Here is a 20664-nt window from a genome sequence, read left to right as displayed (position 1 = left end):
GGCAGCCTTGCTTGACTGTCCTATTTGTGTATAATTTCCTTCCAATGTGCCCCTTTTGGCGTAGTCTCATGTGAATGGAGGTTTCAGAATATAACATTTGAATTAAAGACAAAAGGCCTGGCTCTATACCCAGTAAGTGCAGTTTTTCCCAAAGGCGGATTCTTGAGACCAGATCGAAAGTGTAAACATTCCATGAACAGGGTCATGTTTGTCACGTTACTGGTCTTGTAGATTGAGTGTACAAAAGTAAAAAATGTGGCAAATTGTGGATACCACCTCTCTAAAACTACCTTGTATATGGGTGAAAGGATTTTCCCATTGCTGACCCACTCATCCAAGGCTATCAATATCAGTTTGGATTTTTTTTACAGTTGATGTCAATTAGCCTTATTGGTCTGTAAGACTTCGGTTAATTTTTGGGCCTTTCTTATATATTGTGACAATAATGCTGTTTAACCAAGAATCAGGGGAGTGTTGAGATACTACTATTACCATAAACACCACTGTAAGGATTTCAGCCCACAAACCTAAGTGCACAAGGAGAGTTTCCAGAGAGGTCATGTTAGGACCTGGGCCTTTCCTTTATGAAGGCTTTTTATATATTCAGTTATTTTGATCTTTTGCGAACACTACCAGGTGGCTGAGCTTAGGCACATTACTTCTAGGTCCGGAAGTGATGCTGAGAGGGAATGACTCTTGGAATGGGTTAGACGGAGCATTAAACATGGTGCTGAAATGCTTTACCCATGCAGCCTCAGAGATGTTGGCCTCCAGGTGTTTTTTTCTTACTCCAAGGACTTCCCCAGAGTTCAAGGTGGCACGTCCTGGTTGGCTAAGGCAAGGCCCTGGCCAGACAGAACCTACCACTTCAGTCAGGGATGGGTGATTACACTCACTGCATAACTTGCGCTCACCCTTGGGTAGCTTGGTACAGAGCAGACTGGCTTATCACAGGGGCAATGTGAAAAGCAATGGCACAGCACTCACACACAACAATCACACTGAGCATCACAAAAGAGACTTTTCACGAGGTGTATGTAAATAAAATTTGTATTCAACACACACATTATTAGCACTGCGTGATCATCATGTAAATCTGGGCATAAATCACATTTAGAATTATTACTTGCAGTAGCAGGCCTCGCTGTGTTAAACATCATAAACAGTATGTACCCGTGAAAAAAACAATACTTTCCCTCCCAGAACCCTCATGCAGTGTCAAAAATTGTCAGTATGAGACCCACCCTAGTGATTACCCCAGTTCAATAACAGACCTATTGCAGGGTGCACCCCAGTTCACAACGTTAGCAGCAATATGTGCATACCAAGACAAGCAGCACTTTTAATTAGCTCCACAGCCTGGACCGCACAAGTAAAACTCATTGTCAACAGTGAGAGGCCTCTGGCAATAAATAAAGTGCACAGCAACACCACTGTGTTATTCTATCAATCACCCACACTCACTCCCTTACATTCACTCCACACAGCTAAGCAGTGCCATGGATATCAGGTGGCTCGTATACGCGCATGCACGCACTCACTCCTAGCACCCCAACACAGTGCACTGATATCCTGCTGGTTGATGTCACTGTGTTTGCAGACACCCAGGGCCCCAAACTGCCCTCCACCCATTAACCAGTTCCTGCTACCCCGCCTCCCATTAGCTAGAGATGAAGCTACCTTTTCCCGGTTATTAGGCCGCTCGCAGGTGGCTCGTACACACTCACACGCACTCTCTCCTAACACCCTAATGCAGTGCAGTGAAATCTGGCTGGTTAATGTCACTGTGTATACAGACACTCGGGGCCCCGATGATGAGATGCCCCAGACAGTTCAATCACACACAAAAAGGTTTCCAATGCACTACCTCCCAGGAATGAGACACTAGCCAGGTGCACAATGACTTGAGCCACAATAGACAATTCTGGACAATGACATGAGGAACTCCGATGCTGCAGCTCCCTGGAATGAGGCACAATGCCTGGCGAATGATGACTTGAGTTGCACCACACATTCTGACCACACACAAGGAACTCCAGTTCAGTACCTTCATGGAATGAGGCACAACATCTGGTGTGCGATGACCTGAGTTGCACAAGAATATCTGGTCACACACAAGGAACTCCAATTCTGTACCTCCCTGGAATGAGGCACAATGTCAGGTGTGCAATGACTTGAGTCACACCAGACGATCTAGTCACACACAAAAATACAAGTTCAGTGGTGCCACATGAGGTAGAATGCGGCACTGCCCTGGATGCACCCCCGCTTCTGAGGATCGCAACTTATGAATCGGTCACCGCTCACAATGAGCATGCAGTTGGGTGTCGCATGAGAGAAATGCGACACACTCGACAGAAGCAGGCAACATGGGGTCCTGCAACCAGTGAACCCTCTCACAAAAAACAAAACATTGAAGAATGCAGTGCCCCCACAATGAAGGGCCATGCTCCATAAGTGTAGACAGTACTTTGAAGGCTCTGCACCAGGCAATTCCAGTCTCCAGGTGCAATACTTAGGGGCAAATTTATACCCCATTTGCCCCAAATTTGCTTAATTTTTTACACAGATTTGGCGCAAAACTTGCTCCATATTTATATTTTGACGTTAGACCTGTCTAACATCAAAATATTAGAGTTTGCACCATTTTTTAGATGTGTGAACCTATCTTGTGTCAATGAGATGCAAGGTAGGCGTTCCCATCTAAAAAATGGTGCTAACCCCATAGCCCCATATTTATCTTCCGTGCCAAAATGACACACGGGTAGGAGGAGGGGCTAAATAATGGTGCAAATCTTGTTTTGCACCATTATGTAACGCCTGGGTCAGACCAGACATTAGGGGACCTGTGGACCCATTTCCATGGTTAAACACCATGGAATGGATCCACAGGTGCCCACCTCAAGCCCCAGGAACCCCCCCACCCACACCAGAGGGACACCGGAGGATGGGGGACCCCATCCCAGGTAAGTGGGGGAAGTATAAGTAATTCAGTTTTTTATTTTTAATTAAAGTGCCATTGGGGGCCAAACTTGGGGCCCCCTGCATGGCACAGGGTGCAGTGGCCATGCCCAGGGGACACTGGTCCCCTTTGCTGGCCATTGGGGTAGTGGGCATGACTCCTGTCTTTTCTAAGACAGGAGTCATGTGGTATAGATGGATTTTCGTCAGAAAATGTCGCTAGGCTGGTTAGAGGAATCGTTTTTTACTCTAACATCATTTTTTAGTGCAAAACCCCCTTCTCCCTTACCACCAGCCCCACCCTGTTAATGTCATTTTTTTAATGATAGCCCACCCTTTGCTCCGGCTTGCACCATTCCATAAATATGGTGCCCAGCTGGTGCTCAGGAATGTTGCAAGCTGGTGCTAAACTTTTTGGTGCAAAACTGCATTAGTGCAATTTTGCACCCAAAAGTATAAATATACCCCTAATTCTATGCTCACACCTCTGCTACCAGGTGGAGTCCAGCAGACGATGTAGCCGTGGAGGAGGGCACCCTCTCCAGATGACACCAGTAGACCTTGTAGGTCCTTCCCATGAGGTCTTTGATGTCCCTGAGACCTCCAGACAGAACAGGGGGCAAGCCAACAAGCCCTTGGAGAGCACACTTCAGAGTGCCACACAACAGCAGGCAATCTGCCCGGGCCAGTGACGATGCAGTAAGGGTGTGCTCCAAGGACAGCTTCCTCTGACAGTGTCCACCACGCGGTCCAACGGTACCGGTCCCACATCCCTGCTAGTTTATCTCTAAGTTGCTGAAGTTTGGTACTCGTAGTTAGTCAAGTGTGCCTTTGAAGTTGGGGGTAGTTCAAAGGGGTCCCCTATGAACCACAGATGTCTCCCCCAAATTTCAGTCCTGTCTGCCATGGGGCTGTGGAATGAAGATCTTTATCTTTAGTGGTGCTATGATCTGGCTCCGAGAGGCCAAGGGTCAGAACCTCTCCCTCTAATCTACTTAGTCAGGCCCTCAAATGGCAAAGGTCTGCGTTCCAGTTGCCTACGTTTTATATCTGTTGCTAGGGAATGCACAGATGTGCTTCCCACTTCTTCCAGTGGAATTAAGTTGAATTAAAAGACACACAAAAAGAGTTTTTAGAACATAGAAATTCCCACCTTCTAGAAGTGGCATTTCCAGGGTACTATTGACAAAACCACCTTTACCATGAACAAGGGTTTGTCATTGTGGATTCAGTGATAGGAAACATCATAAGGCTGCACCACTAAAATCCACAATTGCCGCCATAATTAATTATAAACTTCCTCCCATGTTAACCTATGGACAGAGCAGCTCTCATGGGCAGTGAGAACACACATGTGTATTCTGCACTCCCTGGGAACATGTGCCTTGCTGCACGCACAAGCCTGCAGAGGCAGGGTGGACACAAGTTTAGGATCACCAAAAAGTTGCAAATGCGCTCATACAGGCCTGCTGTGACAGGTTTAGTATATATAAAAACACCAGTGTGCAAGTTGTGCCAGGCTCAGAATATATGAAAATGTCATTGTGCAATTGTGCCCATATTGGCTAGCTGTGCCAGGCTCAGTATATAGGTGAAAGCACCACTGTGCAATTTTGCATACATTGGCAAGGGATGCCAGGCTCACTATATATGAAAACACCATTGTGCAAATGTGCACATATTGGCCAGTTAGGCCAGGCTCAATATATATAAAAACCCAATTATGCAAGTGTGCACAACTGGGACACAATGGCAGGCTGAGTACCTTAATGAATACCATTGTGTAAGTGCGCACACACTGGCTTGCTGCAGCAGGCCCCATATCCGCTGGTCAGTGTCACTTCCTAAACGGTGGAGGAAGGGCACACGCCCTTCCACCCTGTAAACACAGGGGTTAGTGCCCAAGAGGCTAAGGCCATCACAGGAGAATCACCCCACCCTATGGAAAAGGCTGCCCCCCAAGTAGGAAAGACCCACGTGGGGCTCTTCCCTACCAGGGCAATGCGCACCTTGGTGAACCTACCCTGAGGAAACATGAGGGCCCATATTTATACTTTTTGACGCTAAACTGCGCTAACGCAGTTTAGCGTCAAAAAGTTTTGCGCCGGCTAACGCCATTCTGAAGCGCCATGCGGGCGCCGTATTTATTGAATGGCGTTAGCCGGCGCAAGCAGACCGGCGCTGCCTGGTGTGCGCGAGAAAAACCACGTACACCAGGCAGCGCCGGCGTAGGGGGAAAATGGCGCATGGGCGTCTTAAAATGGGGCAAGTCAGGTTACGTCGAAAAAATCGTCGTAACCCGACTTGCGCCATTTATTTTCGACGCCCATCCCCCATCAACATGACTCCTATCATTGTAAAGATAGGAGTCATGCCCCCTTGCCCAATGGCCATGCCCAGGGGACTTCTGTCCCCTGGGCATGGTCATTGGGCATAGTGGCATGTAGGGGGGCACAAATAAGGCCCCCCTATGCCAAAAAAAATTATTAAAAAAAAATAAAAAAATACTTACCTGAATGTCCCTGGGGTGGGTCCCTCCAGCCTTGGGTGTCCTCCTGGGGTGGGCAAGGGTGGCAGGGGGGGTCCCTGGGGGCAGGGGAGGGCTCTCTGGGCTCATTTTGAGCCCACTTGTCCCTTAACGCCATGCCTGACCCAGGCGTTAAAAAGCGGCGCAAATGCGCCGTTTTTAGCCACGCCCACTCCCGGGCGTCTCTTTTGCCCGGGAGTATAAATACCACGTAAAGGCCTGGGAGTCATTTTTTAGACGGGAACGCCTCCCTTGCATATCATTAACGCAAGGAAGGGGTTCACGCTAAAAAATGACGCACATTCCGGGAACTTTGGCGCTATTCGCCTCTAACGCCATAGTATAAATATGGCGTTAGTTGGCGTTAGTTTAGCGTCGAATTTGCGTCGAAAAAAACGACGCAAATTCGGCGCAAACGGAGTATAAATACGGCCCGAGGTCTTCTCAGTGTTGCCACAGCATGAGAGAGGAAACCCTGAGCACATCCACCCCCACAGTCCTAGACTGTCAGGCCTACGACATGGTTGGGAGGCTTTTTAGTAGATGGCACACTCAGTGCAGCGTTCCACTAGTAGACAGGTTTGTACCTGGTTATGTGGTGTACCTTTTCACAGGGCACTCCTAGGTACAGCACAGCAATCACACCCATGAGCACCCCTTCCTGGCATGTGTAGGAAGCGTGCGCGCAATTTCCTACAATAATAAAGTGGGAAAGTGCCCAGAGTCCTAAAGCAACACAAAGAGAGTCAGAAAAAACTGAGAGAAAAAGGAAAAAGTTTCAGGAAACTCCCCTAGAAGGCCATGTCCAACACCAGTTTTCCTCCAAAAGGCCTGTGTGTCTTTCTCTGCAGCACATCTTTCTAACTCGAACCACTGTCTGTTTGCAAACTGAGGAATAAACTTACAAACATTTTAAGCTGGGTTAGCATCACAAAAGTGACGCTAACCAGCATCAAATGTTTTTTTCCTTATTTACTTTCCAGCGCAAAAGGTATTTTGTGCTGGAAATGACCCTAAAAGTAACGCAAAGAAGTGCAAAGCACTGCTTTGCTTTACTTAGCGCTGAGTGGGCATTACATGGGTGCTACACCGGTGTTCCCATGCAACCACCCATGCCTTTTTAGGCAAAACCGTATCTACAAACAATAGTAGACCGGGTTTTGCACCAAAAGCTAATGTCATTCGAAAGGCAGTGTTAAAAAGAGAAATGTTTTCATTTCTCCTTTCTTTTTAGACTTTGCATGCGTGCTGCACTGTGCAGCACACATACAAAGTAGGAAAAGTTTTAAAGTGTGTCTAAGCATAGCATTTTGTACTGGAAGGGTAACCTTCTAGTACAAAACCTATGCTAGAGTCACGCTCACACCCTTGCACTATAGTGCAAAGGTGTGTGCATGGCACACGGCAGCTGCAATCAGTGCCAGGGAGAGGAGTGGAGAGTGGCATATCTTTGTAGATATGTCGCTCTCCTGCTCCCTCCCTGTCACGCAACGCAGTGTAGCCCTTTTGGCTGTTGTGCTGCGTTGTGTGCATTGTTTGTAAATCTGGGCCTCAGTCTTCTTTTTCTTGAAGAATGACTTATAACAGGATCTTGCCATCCTTATAGCCTCTTTGGTGGATTCGTTTTGGAGCACGCCTTGTAGTTCTAATTTCAATCTCTTGCATTCTTCGTCAAACCATCCCAATTTCTCAGAGTTATTTTGGTTAGTGTAAGATTTTTTGCAGAACAAGGTCTTATTGGGATTAGTGATTTCAGCAAGAGATCATAGAGGGATAATATGGTCTCCCTGCTTGCTCCATTCACCACGTGTGTCTGGAGATCCACTGTCAAAGGGTCCTGTTTCCGGTCTTCCATTTAAGATGCAAGATTAGCGTTCCATTTTATTCTTACTCGCCCCCCACAAGTTCCAAGTTAGAATTTAGATTCCAGATTTCCTTCAGCTTGGTGGCGGTATGATTTATTACCTTCAGTGACTGGGGAAAGTGATTACTTTCCAATTTCCAATTTAACTTCATGTTTTCAAGCCTATGCCAGTCTGTAATCCAGAGCAGGAAACAGGGCCAGATGTACGAAACATTTTTCTGGTTGCAAATGGCCAATGGGGTTGTTTGCAACCCGAAAAATGTGTTTTCTATGTACCAAAGCAAAATGTGACTCAGTAACTCACATTTTGCGCTTGCGATTGGGTATTTGGAAGGAGCATGTTTAGGGCGTCCCTTCCTAATACAGAATCACACTAGCATATATGAATGTTTTGCGACTATTACCACAAACTTTGAGTTGGTGGTCACCCATTCGCAAATGGGAAGGGGTGCCCAGGGGCCCCTTCCCCTTTGTGAATGGAAGCGTAAATATTTTTTTAGAGCAGGTATTGGTTCCACGGACCACTGCCGACTCTGAAAAAATGAAAAGAATTTTTTTTGTTTGAAATTAATCATATTTTCCTCTAAGGAAAATGGGCTGCATTAAAATAACTGTTTTATTTAAAAAACAGTCATAGACAAGGTGGTCTACTGACCCCTAGAAGCCACCATCCCTGTGAGTTCACCCATTCCCAATGGGGTCGCCAATTGCAACCTACCTTATGATATTGATGAGGTAGGTAATTTGTGACCTCATTAGGGATCACAGACAGTGTACTTAACACTGCTGTGCTTTTTGGTTTGCGACTTGCAATTTGCGATTCCCAAACAGGAGTTGCAAAACAAAAGGTCCCATAATCTTTTACAAACTGGACACTGCAAAGGCATTATAGGTGGGTGTACAAAATATGGTAGAATCTTAATTGTCGTAGGAACTGCGTGCTGAGATGAGAACTTCAACCGAGCAGAAGTGGGCCAGGTGTTTCCCATTAGCATCTATTTTTGGGAAACCATGTCGGATTCACAGAATACCGCATGCTGTTTTCAGTTCGGCTAATCCCTAATCATCATTTCCCCACTCTCTCATCTTGTAAATTAAATTGCCACAGATTAGAGGCACAACCTCTAGCTTGGAGGGGAACTATAATGCCTCCTTAATTCCCTTTAGGAGGTTGTTAAAACCTGTAATCTTCTTCAGTTGGGCGTAAATATTTATGGTGCTGTCCACAAGTCGAGTGTCAACAACTTGTAGGATTTTTGTGAGTCATCTTAGACTATTGGTGATATCCATATCTCTGTTGTACATAATACCTGTAAACTACTACTGTTTCTAGTTTTCTCCAACACTCTGACCTCCTTCGAGTGGCTAACACAACTGGGAATATCCCAAGCTTTGGTAGCTCAGGTTTTTTTAAATGTATTATCACATCAGGGAAAATCCATTATTCTAGGAAATCACAATCACCCAGTTTCTGGGAGACTTCTGCAATGTTCCAGGAAATAATTGAGTAGTTTTGGGACTGGTCATGGCACCTTTGGATGTATAGCCTGTGACCCTGCGATAGATAGTCCAAGTTCGCATTTCGAGGTATTACCTCCCTGGGGAAGGGCGAGTGCACGCGTGCTCCAGCAGATGAATAGTTACTTTGTAGTGCCTTCATGTTCTCTGTGTTACAATGTGTGTTTATGTAAGGAGTGAGGGTCTTGATAGTCTCCTTTGTCAGGGGTGGATATACCCCCTTGGTTTGGGCTTGGGGCTGCTTTTCAAATTCTCTTTGGGGATAGAGATACCTTGATTGATGGTATTTGGTTTGGCTGAAACAAGGAGCTGCTGGCCTGGGAATGTAAGTGGACTTTGCACTATTGTGATGTCTGAGGATGGATTCGCTAATGGTGCTGACTTCATGAAGTATGTAATTAAAATTGCCCTGCTAGTACCTATCAGTATGCAACTAGAATTGCTTTCCATGGTAGATAGATGGCGCTTTAGGAGTTGTAAGTCATTATGCTTCACAGTGTTGTCTCAAAGCTTTCAGACAGCCATTTCTTAGTGTTATTTCTCAGGGCCTCTCCTCCTTCTTTTTCAGTCACAGCAGGTAAATTACAGATGTCAAAATGCCTTGGATCTTTTATCAGTTTTAACACAATTGGTCTACGCATCTTAGCTTCTGACAGACAGAAGGGGGCTTGCTAGGAATGGTGGAGACTTTGTGCTAGGCCAATCTCTCTCCCCTACTTTTAGGAGATACTCAAATTGTTCTGAATCATTTTGTAACCCTCAGGCAAGTGGGTTGCAAAGCACAACACTGTCTTTTCTCGCCCTGTGTATGGAATGTTTTAATAACAGTATTGTCTACCTCATGAGGAACAGGCTGGTTAAGCTGAAAGGAAGCTTGTGCGTTTGTGTCCTGATGTTCTTTTGAAGGACAATATACGTGTGAGATAAGGCCTCTTTTTGACATGGTTAGCCCCCCACTTTTTGCCTAATGTATGATGTAGCCTAGAAATTATAGTGCTCAGGGCCCCTGCTAACCAGCTTCCCTGGGCCAGAGATCTTTCCCTAAAACTGTTGTGATGCATTGGCACAGTTGGATAGCTACCAATATAAGTCCCTGGTAAAAGGTAATTAGGTACCCAGGTCATGGGGTACAAAGGGTAGGATCCTGAGGGCAGCAGCAATGATTGTGCCACCCTCTAGGGCCATGAATCCAGATGCCCCCAGCACTGCCATTGCAGGCTGAGTGTCTTGGTGCAAGCTTAAAACACAAACTTGACATGACACACTGCCTGTGTGTCCTGTCCAACATGCACTGCATGCACTATGGATAAGACACTCCTCTGGCAGGTCTTCCAGCCCTAAGGCAGGGTGCACCATATTATATATTCGGGCATAGCTGCTTGAGCAATATGCCCCCACTGTGTCCTTGTCAAACATGGGACATAGGGAGTGAACAGAGCAGCCGTTTTAATACATGTGCTGGACACTGGTCAATACAAGTTCCCCAGCTACATAACGGCCACTCTGAACCCTGGGTTGTTTGGTATCAAACAACTCAGAATGATAAATCCAAACTGGTACCAGTATTGGATCTATCCCTAAATGTACCCAGGGGTCGCCTTAGAGGTGCCCCCTGCAACAGCTAACTACCCTGGCATGGTTGCTGACTGGTTCTATCCAGCCTGCCACCTCCAGGCACCCAATCTACAAACCTTGGGGGAGGGATCCGTCTCACTGGTTTGTGGAACAAAGCCCTTCCTGGGTGTAGGTGCCAACACCCCCTCCCTCAGGTATGTGAACTGCCCTGGTGGCGAGCTTCAAAGAGCTAACCGCCTTTGAAACTCGACCCCCAGGCCTGCTGCTAGCAGCAGATGGTAAACCCCGTGCAAACCCCCACTTTTTGCGGCAGCAACAGTGGGAAACAAAAAACAAAACTAAGGTTTTGCCTGCGAGGTGGGCACTCCATTTCATTTTCCTCCATCTTGGATGGGAGGAAAATAGCCAGTCGTGGATAGGGAAGTGACCATTCCCAGAAAGTGGTCATTTTAGTGGGTGTAGCCATCCAAAGGTAGGTGACCCATTGGTCACTACTAGGTTCCCCCTGAAATGCCCACCAAATACAATATTTAGTGGGCATCCCTAGACCAGGAAATCAGCTTTAACAGACAAAAAAAGACCAGCACCAAGAAGATCCAAAGCACAAGAACTGCCGACCTGCTGCAACAAAGAAGAGGCGCCAAATCCTGCCTGCTGCACCCAGGACCCGAGGGAGCTGCTGGACAACCAGAGAAACTCTAAAGTACCCCAGAGGACCCTCAGGCTTTGAAAATCACCAAAGAACTCCCTCCAGAGTGGAGGTACCATTCTACAACAGCAAGAAACCTGCAAACCAGTGAGAGTCACTTCACTGACATGTCACTAACTCCCGAACCAAAAGTCACAGCTGGACCAAATGACACACCGACGACTGTGAGGACAAACCATGCAAGTGTGCCAAGTGTGGTGGCACTGCACCCTCCAGTGTTCAAACCGTACCAATATCCTGGGTGTCAGTCAACTAACAGTGGAGAACAAGAAAACCAGCCTATCTGGGGCTGAAAAAGGACCATAAGGAAGCCCCAGTTAAGGACTTCAGGAACACCCCCCAAGAGTGCCCCCATTGGCCTGCAAACGACCATTGAACCAACTTACCTCCTGCTCCAGAGGGCATCCTTGCGCACAGCTCCTGGCTCACCGATTCGCTCTGCACCTGGTTGCCCTGTGCCCTGCAACAAAGAACCTGCTGTGCCCCAAGGGTCCTCCACCCCTTGTGACCTTGACACTCCAGGGGTACCCCAAGGAACCATCTTTAAACTTACCTGTGCAGTGCTTTTCCAAGTGGTCCCTCGTAGTGGCCCTGTACTAGCTTCAGAGACATTTCCCTGCTGCTCCCGCCAGAAGCGGAAGCCACCCAAACTTCTCCAGATGTCACATTGTGCACACTGACGACCATGACCAACCTGCAAAAGAAGAACTTGGTAAACCAACTGTACGATTTTCTATGTATTTTTAAAAGTAATCTTCTATTGATTCCTATGGTGCGTAATTACGCACAAAAACAATTCTTATTAAAATTCAAAAATTCAAAAATTCATGTCTCAAAAAGTACTTAACCAATTTTGGTCATCTTGGTCTTAGAAATTACATAAAAATCTGAAGTATTTTTTAAATTGTTCTTTAGTTATTCCTTTGAGTGTTTGAGTTGCAAGATTGATACTGTGAGTACAACAACTGCTTTGCACTTCTCCAAGATTGGCCTAACTGCTCGACCAAGCTTCCTTAAAAATTAGATCATTAGGTGATCTGTTGTTGGGGTAACCTTTGAAAGGGTACGGCTCAGCATTGTTGGCCACCTTGACCCTCAAACAGCATCAGGACACAGATACATACTAGTGGTAGTGGATTGTGCCACTAGGTATCCTGAGGCTAAACCTCTTAGGACCATTACTGTACTTGCAGTTGCCAAAGCCCTCTTGGGTATCTTTACCAGGGTAGGGTTCCCTAAGGAGGTAGTATCAGACCGAAGTTCCAACTTCATGTCTGCATACTTAAAACACATGTGGAAGGAATGTGGTATGATCTATAAATTCACCACCTATACGTTCCTCAAACAAATGGACTGGTTGAGAGAGTTAACCAGACCCTAAAAGGCATGATTGGAGGACTCCCTGAAAAACTCAGAAGGAGATGGAATGTCCTGCTCCCTTGCCTGCTTTTGCCTCCAGGGAAGTGCCACAAAAGGGAGTAAGTTTCTCTCCATTTTAACTTTTGTTTGGGCGCCCTGTGAGGGGAGCACTACGTCTTGTTAGGGAAGGCTGGAAGAAGCCTCTCAAAGAACCCAATCAAGACATCGTGGACTATGTGCTTTGCCTACGTTCAAGGATGGCTGAGTACATGGAGAAAGCCAGCAAATATCTTCAGGCCAGCCAGGAGCTGCAAAAGCTCTGGTCTGACCAGAAAGCTGCTCTAGTGGAGTTCCAAACAGGGCAGAAAGTTTGGGAGTGGGAGCCTGTTGCTCCAAGGGTCCTCCAAGACAAATGGTCTGGGCCCTATCCCATATTTGAGAGAAAAGGGGAGGTCACTCATCTAGTTGACCTAGTCACTTGCAAAAACCCCAAAAGAATAATACATGTCAACTGCCTTAAACCCCAGTATGATAGAGCTGATGTGACCATGCTTATGGTTACAAATGAGGGACAGGAGGATGAGAGTGAGCCTCTTCCTGATCTCCTCTCCAGCAACCCAGAAGATGGTTCTGTGGATGGAGTGGCCTTATCAGACACCCTCACAGAACAACAGCAAACTGATTGTAGGCAAGTCCTCAATCAGTATGCTGAGTTGTTCTCTCTGACCCCTGGTAAGACAAATTGGTGTACCCATAATGTGGACACTGGTGGCAGCTTGCCTGTCGAGAATAAGATTTACAGACAATCAGACCATGTCAAAGAGAGTATCCAGGCAGAGGTTAAAAGATGCTGGATTTGGGTGCCATTGAACCCTCTGAGAGTCCCTGGGCTAGCCCAGTATTTTAAGTCCCCAAACTTCACTCCAAAGGAGAGAAAAAGGAAATGAGGTTTTGTATGGACTACAGGGGCCTCAATTCCATTACAAAAACTGATGATCACCCAATTCCAAGATCTGATGAGCTCATAGACCGGCTAGGGACAGACATCTGAGTACTGTTGATGTTGATTGTAACAGATTGGCCTGACCCCAGGAGCAAAGGAGAGGTCAGCAGTTTCTATTCCCAGTGGGCATTATCAGTTCACCGTTATGCCCTTTGGAATAAAAAATGCACCTGCCACCTTCCATAGGTTGGGGAACCAAGTCCTTGCTTCACTGGAAACCTTTAGTGCAGCTTATCTGGATGACAAAGCTGTCTGTAGTTCCTACCTAGGAAAGGTCCTTGAGGCTCTGCAGAGTGCAGGCCTCACTATAAAGGCCAGTAAGTGCCAGATAGAGCAGAGAAAAGTTGTTTACTTGGGTCACCTGGTTGGTGTAGGCCAAGTGCAACCATTCCAGCCCAAGAATCAGACTATTCTCGCTTGAGAAGCTTCCACAACCAAGACACAAGTCAGGGCATTCCTTAGCTTGACAGGGTATTATAGGAGATCTGTGAAGGGTTATGGCACTATAGTTGCCCCCTCACAGAACGAACCTCCAAGAAAATGCCAAAAAAGGTTAACTGGACAGTGAGTTGTCAAAGGGGCTTTGACACTCTGAAGAATGCTATGTGCTCTGCTCCAGTCCTACAAGCACCAGACTGCTCCAGGCCATTCATAGTCCAAACAGATGCTTCTGAAATGGGGAAAGGAGCGTCCTTTCCCAGAAAATTATGATGGACATGACCAGCCAGTTGATTTAAAAGCAAGAAACTACTCTCTAGGGAAAGAAATTGGAGTGTCATATAGAGGGAAGCCTTTGCTGTGGTTTGGGCCCTGAGAAAGTCGAGGCCAGACCTGTTTGGCACTCACTTCATAGTTCAGACTGACCACAGGCCTGTCAGATGGCTACAACGGATGAAGGGTGAAAACCCCATACTGCCTACAGGGAATGAACTTTCAAGTGGAACACAGACCTGGTAGTCTTATTTTTTTTCGTTTGGGTGTATGTGAGAAAAGGCCTCTTTTTGACATGGTTAACCCTCCCACTTGTTGCCTGATGTAATGATGTAGCCTAGAAAGTGTAGTGCCGTGGACCCCTGCTAACCAGGTTCCCTGGGCCAGAGCTCGTTCCCTAAAACTGTTGTGATGCATTGGCAGTGCAGGGTGAATCTGGATGCATGGCACTTGAGGGTGACACAATCAGTGCTGCTGCCCCTAGGGACCTAACCTTAGTACCTCATGCCATGGGTACCTAAGTTCCTTTTACTAGGGTTCTTAGGGCCAGATGTAGCAAGCACTTTGCATGGTGCAAACTGCGAAAATCGCAGTTTGCGCCATGCAAAATGCCAATTGCGATGCTCATTCACAATTTGCGAGTTGGTACCGACTCGCAAATTGTGAATGCGACTCGCAAATAGGAAGGGGTGTCCCCTTCCTATTTGTGATTTGCATCGCTATGCTAAATTGCTTTGTGACCGCGAATGCGGTCGCAAAGCAATTTGCAGTTACCACCAGTGTCACACTGGTGGTAACCCATTCGCAAAAGGGAAGGGGTCCCCATGGGACCCCTTCCCCTTTGTGAATGTTGCCAAAAAGGGTTTTTCAGAGCAGTCAGTGGTCCAATGGACCACTGCCTACTCTCAAAAACTGAAACCAAATGGTTTTGTTATTTTATTTATTTTGCAACTCGTTTTCCTTTAAGGAAAACGGGCTGCAAAATAAAAAAATAAAAATTGCTTTATTTAAAAAGCAGTCACAGACATGGAAGTCTGCTGTCTTCAGCAGGCCACCATCCCTGTGAGTGCAGGGACTTGCTATGGGGTCACAAAATGCGACCCACCTCATTAATATTAATGAGGTGGGTCTTTGCGACCTCATAGAGACTTGCAGACGGTGTCTGAGACACCGTTCTGCATCAGATTTTGCGAATCGGAAATTGCGAGTTGCACCGACTCGCAATTTCTGATTCGCAAAATCGGACCTACCTACATCTGGCCCTTAAAGTGGTACCTAAAGGTGTGTCCAATTGTGCCAATGCCATTTTTAGGGAAAGAACACTGGCACTGGGAAACCTGGTTAGTAGGATCCTAGTGCACTCAAGTCCAAGTTGCATCCTGATGCCAGGCAAAAAAGGAGGGTACTGCAACCAAGTGCCAGTTTCCCACACCTACTAACACATTGCTGGACTAGCGCAAAGTTTTTGGAGCTAGTTGACTAATGCACCACAATAGCGTAAAAACATTGATGTTATTATGCTAATGTGTATCATGGTGCGCCGTACTGTAAATACGGTGCAACCATGGTGAAGTTAGGGGCACAAATGGGGCGCAAGAAAAGTGGCCCATCATAGCTGATGCGCCACTTTCTTGTAAATATGCCCCTTAATTCCCCAAAATGCAATGCCCAGAGACAGGAAGAGAACAGGACTAGTAATCCGTCTCGTGCTTGTGCTCCAGGAAGAGACAGTAGGCCCAACAAACACCGAGTATCAACCACAATGGGTTGGCAGTGCAATCCAACCTGGATCTTTACCTGCTTCTGAACATAATCCTGTCATTCGCCATACACCACCTGCATGTCCCCTCCTGCACGTAAACAATTGTCCATGGTTTTTTGTAGCAAAAAACGAGGAGGAATAAAAACATTCCTCCCCGTTTTGCCATGCTAATACCACCCCCGGGGTGGTGTTAGTTATTGGCACTGCCTCAGTTTTACTACGTAAACATGAGTCAGTGCAACGGCCACAGCAACACCCATTGCACACCCCTCTGATGCCGAAAACTGCGTCAGAGGGGCCCATATTTACAAGGAGGCGTAATGCCACAAAAAAGTGGTGTTACACCTCCTTGTAAATATGGATTACTGCTTAGCGCCACAAAACGTGATGCTCCTGTGGTGCTAGGGGCTCTTAAATATGCCCCATAGCCTTTAAGGCTTTGCGCTGCACCATGATGATTGCTCGTCATCAGTGATACCTCCCTTCCCCACACTTACCTGCTTGGTTGGGAATCTGTATTGGCGTTCTTTGCTTTGTCTCGTGGGTATCTTCCTGGTAGCTCCATTCCCCAACCTCTCCTCAAGCGCTCAGCGTTCTGATCCTTGGTATTGCGACGAGTTCATCCTTGGCGTCGGGTTCATTGGGTTTGTTCCTGCTACAGCTGTGAATAACTGACTACCAAAGAGGAAAAAAGACAAAGTTAAAGCGGCAATCCCTTCAGGATGGCCACAATAGAAACCACATAAAAATACGAGGAAATACTTATGTGATGGAGTATTATGAAATGCCTGGTGATTATGACTGTTTGTTGCCTGTAAAGGAAAAGAGATATGAGTTATTTGCACAATGTTTAATTGAACTGACAACATTAATGATAGAGAAGCCACGTAAATTGAAGTTATGTGTTATTATTATGATTTGTTCAGAGATTTAATGAACTGCTATACATTGATTGCATGAGGAACATTTATATTTCATGAGATGAATGCTGATTTAGAGTACTGAAGCTTGTCAGATAGACCTGTTGCTTCTAATCAATTCTATTTCTAGAGTCTAGGCACCATAGGTAGGTAGGTGTTGGAGATTTCTGACCTATTCCTATACATATATATATATATAATAAAGAGAGAGAGAGAGACAGAGAGAGAGAGAGAGAGTGAGTGTATCTTCTCTTTAATGGTCTAAGCTTGTTTTCGAGATTTAGCGCGCAGCAAATTCCAGCCTAAAAGGAACCTGCCTCTTAAAAGGGAAGAAGGGACATTAGGTATGTCGGAGGGGATAACAGTGTTTGAGTATATGACTCAATAAATATTCTAAGCACTAAGTTGTGTTATTTGTATTGTAGAACCTGAAATACCTATCTGACATCATCAGGTGTAAATCAGGTGCTCGACTTGATCAAGCGTATCCCTTCTTGCCGGTTGGTCAGACGTGACCATTCTGTGGTCCTTTTGGGTTGCAGGGAAGTAGAGAATTACTTTGTGTCCATTTCGCTCCTGCGAAACGTAACAAGTCCGGACTGACAGAACAACGAACCATGTAGAATCTTCGCCAAGTTGACACAGAACTATTGAACTTATGTCAAGGTAATAAAGATTTATTGACATACATAACTATATTCAATCGCTTAGTGTTAGAATCTGAGTGGCCGGAGAGCAAAAAAGTTCCCTGTTCTATAAAGAGTTGTGTGGTGCATTAAAAGATTTACTGGCTCAAGTAGAGACAATTGTAATGCACTAAGGGGCAGATTTAAGGAAAGTGGCGCTGCGCCACTTTCCTTGCACCCTTTAGCCCCCCTCCTACTGCCACCATGTGTGCGCCGTATTTACAATACATGCACCCTGGCACAAGGTAGGGGGCAATAGCATAATTTCTGTTACGCTATTTATGTACTCTTCAGGAGTAGCGCCGAAAAGTTGGCACTACTCCTGCAGAGTACACAGGTGCCCATTATAAATAATGATATGCTCCCTTTTAAGTCCTGCTCTGAGCAGGCATTAAAAGTGCTGAAAAAAATGGCACAAGGAAATTTCTTAGGTTTCCTTGTGCCATTTTTTCACCCCCCCTTGCATACATTATGCCTGGCACAGGCGTAATGTGGCGCAACGGTTTACAAAGTGGCGCAATGCATGCATTGTGCCACTTTGTAAATATGGCGCATGGGAAATGCAACCGTAATGCCACATTTGAGTCAAAATAAATGCAACAAATGTGGCTCAAGGTGGAGCTGGGTGCTTATAAATATGCCCCGAATAGACCTAGTTGTGAAAATGGACCATTGTTTGACTGAACATGACAAGACAAAGGCCAACCTGATGCTAAGATAGTGGTTGGTAAGAAAAAAAGACCTGACTCAGATAAAACTGATGAACCAGAACCCGTGCAGATAGGCAGTCCAAGAGGACTGCTGAGCGATGAGGAAAGGCAAAGGCGAAGGACTTTAAAACTCTGTCTATATTGTGGAAACAAATGGCAATTTCCTATGTGACTGTCCAGTTAAACCTAAGAGAAAAGAAGAGGCAGGAAATTAGGGCACCCAGAACCCAGTGAGGCGAGTGTTCCAGGTGTACCAACAGATCCATTCTAAAGAACTGTAGCACAAACATCTGGTCTCCAACAATATTGTCATCTCTTTGTAACTGATCACTTATCTTGGAATTGGGGTTCAGCTAACTCACAAATACTGGTAGATTCAGTAGCCACAGGAAATTTCATGGACAGCGCTCTAGCATCATTTTATGGTATTCCATGTGAACAGAGAGATCAGGCTGACAAAGTTAAAACCATAGACTGAATTGCCCTAAAGTCAGGTCTCATAACAAATGCTACATCTTTTTTGTGGCTTAACATTCAGGGAACTCATAACAAGCAGATAAGACTTGATCTGATACAAGCACCACAATTTCAGGCAATTTGGAGAATACCATGGGTGGAGACTCATAATCCAGCCATAAATTGGAACAATCTTGAGATTACCTTTTGTAAAGAACATTGTTTCCAAAGATTTTCTAATTTACATCTAATTTACATCCAGACAATACAGCATCGCTATCCCAATATTTAGCGGGTTCCCAGATTCCTTCATGCTACCCAGACCTAGCAGCCATTTTTGATAAACAAAGGGCTACTATGCTTCTACCTCATTGCTCATATGATTGTGAAATCGATCTGATCCCCGGAGACCGCAACCCAGGCAGTAGAATTTATGCACTCACAGAAAAGGAAAACATCCATCTTAGGGAATAGCTAGATGAAATGTTAAAGATAGGATTTATCAGACCATCCTGTCCCCATCCTCTTCTTTACTCTTTGAACTTGATAAGGAGGGGGAGTAACGCTCTTGTATTGACTACAAAGCTCTCAATGATGAATCTAATAGATCAAGTAAAGGATGCTCACATTTTCACCAAATTAGATTCAAGGATAGCTTATCATCTAGTGAGAGTGAGGGAAGGGGATGAATGGAAAAAGGCAGTTTGCATAAAATTCAGTTTGTATGAATACCTAGTAATGCAGTTTCGTTATGTAACACCTCTGCTGTCTTCCAGTTTTTCATGAACAAAGTCTTGAGAGATTTTTTTGATGTGTGTGTGTGTGGTGGTTTATCTTGATGACATCTTAATATACTCCCCATCCATGTGCTCAGAATAAAAATCCACATCAAGCACCTGCTGGCCTACTAAATCCCTTACCCACTCCTCCGCACCCATGGCTTACCATCTCTCTAGACTCTATAGTAGAATTACCCAAAACAGACCATGGTTACACTACAGTCATGGTCACAGTAAACCTGTTTTTTTAAAATGACCCATTTTACAGAATTGAAAGGTTTACCAACTTCTAAGGCACTTGCAGACATCTTTTTACAATCTGTGGTATATTTCCATGGGTTACCTTCCATAATTGTATCTGATCGGGTCCTCAATTTGTTTCAAAGTTTTGGAAAGCCTTGTGTGGGGTTTCACAGATAGAAATGTATTTGTCTACTGGTTACGACCCACAAACGGACGGCCAGACAGAAAGGATGAATCAATGTTTCGATCAATACATAAGGCACCAAGTACTGAGCAATACTGCAGAGTGGGATACGTTTCTGTGGCCTACAATAACGCACAAAATAGTTCTACCAAGGTTACACTGTTTCAATGTAGTTATGGTCTATATCCCTCATTCTTGTTATCCCCCTCCACCCATACTACTAGAGTTCCGAAAGTTAAAAATTATGAAGATCAAATTAAGGTGATTCAGCAATCTGCAGAAAACAATTTGGATAAGGCAAAGTTGATGTACAAAAGGAATGCAGATGAACATCGCTGAGCAAGCTCTGAATATCAGGTTGGAGATCAAGTGTGGTTATCTACATGACATCTCAATTTGAAGGGCTCCCGAAAATTTTAACCACGGTATATAGGTCCTTATTCGATTATCAAGAGAGTTAATGATGTTGCCATGAAATTGGAATTACTTTCACATATACAAGTACATCAGTTTTTCATGTTCTTTTGTTAAAACCAGTGATCCCTGGCACTGTACTTCCTAACAAACTCCCAGTTGTTATGGTGGATATCGAACCAGAATTCTAAGTGGAAGCCATCCTAGACTCTAAACAGGTACATCAAAGACTATTTTATTTGGTTCAATGGAATGTGTGAGGACCTGAGGATCACATGTGGGA

This window comes from Pleurodeles waltl, chromosome 1_2 (genome assembly GCF_031143425.1).
Source record: "Pleurodeles waltl isolate 20211129_DDA chromosome 1_2, aPleWal1.hap1.20221129, whole genome shotgun sequence".
Lineage (NCBI taxonomy): Eukaryota > Metazoa > Chordata > Amphibia > Caudata > Salamandridae > Pleurodeles > Pleurodeles waltl.
The sequence above is the reverse complement of the archived record's forward strand: the minus strand, read 5'-3'. Positions refer to the sequence as shown.